This window comes from Nerophis lumbriciformis, linkage group LG22 (genome assembly GCF_033978685.3).
Source record: "Nerophis lumbriciformis linkage group LG22, RoL_Nlum_v2.1, whole genome shotgun sequence".
Lineage (NCBI taxonomy): Eukaryota > Metazoa > Chordata > Actinopteri > Syngnathiformes > Syngnathidae > Nerophis > Nerophis lumbriciformis.
The window spans coordinates 14,237,459-14,239,958 of NC_084569.2; the positions used below are offsets into that span (position 1 = coordinate 14,237,459).

General features: G+C 35.5%; 1 protein-coding gene across 1 annotated transcript in view; it reads right to left on the reverse strand.

Annotated features, from left to right (window-relative positions):
* Positions 1-2,310: 2,310 nt before the first annotated feature.
* The window catches only part of tedc2 (tubulin epsilon and delta complex 2), a 32,767-nt gene continuing 32,577 nt past the window's right edge, over positions 2,311-2,500 (reverse strand). Inside the window, exon 10 of the mRNA XM_061973494.1 lies at positions 2,311-2,500. This exon is cut by the window's right edge and continues 878 nt beyond it. The gene's annotated coding sequence lies outside the window, so the exon portion shown is untranslated.

Consider the following 2,500-nt stretch of genomic DNA (forward strand, 5'->3'; position numbering starts at 1 on the left):
AGCTCATACCAGCATTCTTCCCTGCTTGGCACTCAGCATCAAGGGTTGGAATTGGGGGTTAAATCACCAAAAATGATTCCCGGGCGCGGCGCCGCTGCTGCCCACTGCTCCCCTCACCTCCCAGGGGGTGAACAAGGGGATGGGTCAAATGCAGAGGACACATTTCACCACAACTAGTGTGTGTGACAATCATTGCTACTTTAAATTAACTTTACACATACGAACTGTAGCACACAAAAAAGCACATTTAATTAAAAAAAACGTTATTATGGTCTTACCTTTACTTATAAATGAAGTCCATGCGCCGCTTCTTCTGAACAAAAGCATCGATAACTTGTTTATAGAAGTCTTCCTTATCTTTCTTCAGTTTTAAAAGTGTCTCTGTCTCGATGGAGATCTTCCTTCAATTATTACCTCCTGCTTCGATTGAAAGTCCAGTTTAGAAAACTGTTCTGCCCTCACTATATGTGTTGAGGTTATACAGCTTGGCAGACAGCTAACAACCAATCCAGGACGTTATAATAAAGTTCCAAAGCAGATGAATCCATTTAGGCTCTTTATTGTTGTTGATCTTGCTTTGTCTTGCACTGGACTTTTATTTATTTTTTTGTAAAACTGAAATACACACAATGACAATGTATAAGCTATATGATTCAATCAACACACTGAAATGCAATACACAAGATGTAAACATCAGCTCCACACAAATACACAGCACCACCATCAAACAAACACTGCTGAGTGTTGAAACTATTTCTATGGTGGAAATACACAACCGGCAGTCATTTTAAGTCCTCAAAAATCCATTAAATTAGTGCACAAAAATCGTTTTTCAATACACATCTTACTATCAAATTTAGCCACTTTCCACCTTTATATTGAGCCACATAAACAAGTTAAACAGTTTACTTACAGATTTATCTTTTCCAAGGCTTGTAAGAGGTAACACAACTTGTCTACTTCTTATTGTCTCATGAACTGAACTAACATCGTAAACCGGAAGTGCCCAAACTGATGACGCGCAGCATTTTCCCATCGCCACAAGGTGTCAGTAATAGTCCAAAATCAAACGGGCATAACAAAAACTGTTTTATTTTAGATATGTAATCCTCCATGTTAAAAGTCCAGGCGAGAGGAAAAAATAAACGATCGCTGCTAATTGTTGCTGCTTGTTGTCACTTATTCTGCAGCCGAGTAGTCGCAAGAATGATCTCTGGGATCACTACCGCCCTCTACCACCAGGAGGCGGGATTACTGCGAGCCTCACCCAGTGCGTCTTTTGCAGCCGTTTTATGATTGCTCAGCACAAGAAATATGTTACACACATACAGTTGTTGACAAAATACACTGTACATTATATACCTCAGCTAACTAAACTATGGAAATGTATAATATAATTCATATAGCAATACGGTCTCACTGCACAGCAGGCCAGCAGTTAGCCGAGTCATTGCGCAATCCATGGTGAGGCTCAACTGGCTGGTGACTCACCGCAAGTCTCTTCTCAGTATTTGAACGGCAAATGTGAAAATTCAGCGATTTTGAATAAAAATAATCTAAAACTGGTGAAGTTAAATGGAAAATAACTTTATAGTATAATCACTGGATACATATAACAATTTAATTAATTATTTTTCTTTTTACATTTTTTTTCCTTTCCATGATGGCACGTGAGGCCCCGTCTCACCTGCTTCCCCTGACTGCACGTCACTGGTACATATATACACACATATACATATATATACATACATATATATATACACATATGTATATATACACATACATATATATATGTATATATACATACATATATATGCATATATATATATATTGATTGGCAACACTAAATTGGCCCTAGTGTGTGAATGTGAGTGTGAATGTTGTCTGTCTATCTGTGTTGGCCCTGCGATGAGGTGGCGACTTGTCCAGGGTGTACACCGCCTTCCGCCCGATTGTAGCTGAGATAGGCTCCAGCGCCCCCCGTGACCCCAAAGGAAATAAGCGGTAGAAAATGGATGGATGGATATATATATATACATACATATATATACATACATACATATATATATATATATATATATATATATATATATATATATATATATATACATATATATATATATACATATATATATATATACATATACATATACATACACATATACATACATATATATATATATATATATATATATATATATATATATATATATATATATATATATATATATATATATATATATATATATATATAAAAAACCATATATACATACATATACATATCTATGAATTCCGAGCGCGATGATGTCATGTTATCGATGGGAAAATGCATTTTTAGACAATATGATTTGCCTGAGCGTCTAGGAGACACCAAGAGTAACAAGTGGTAGAAAATGGATTAGAAAGGACAGATTTAAAAAAATAATTAAAATATAAAAAATAACATTTTTTGACTTGTGTAGTTTGGGGACCCCTGGTTTACACATTTACATTTGTCTTT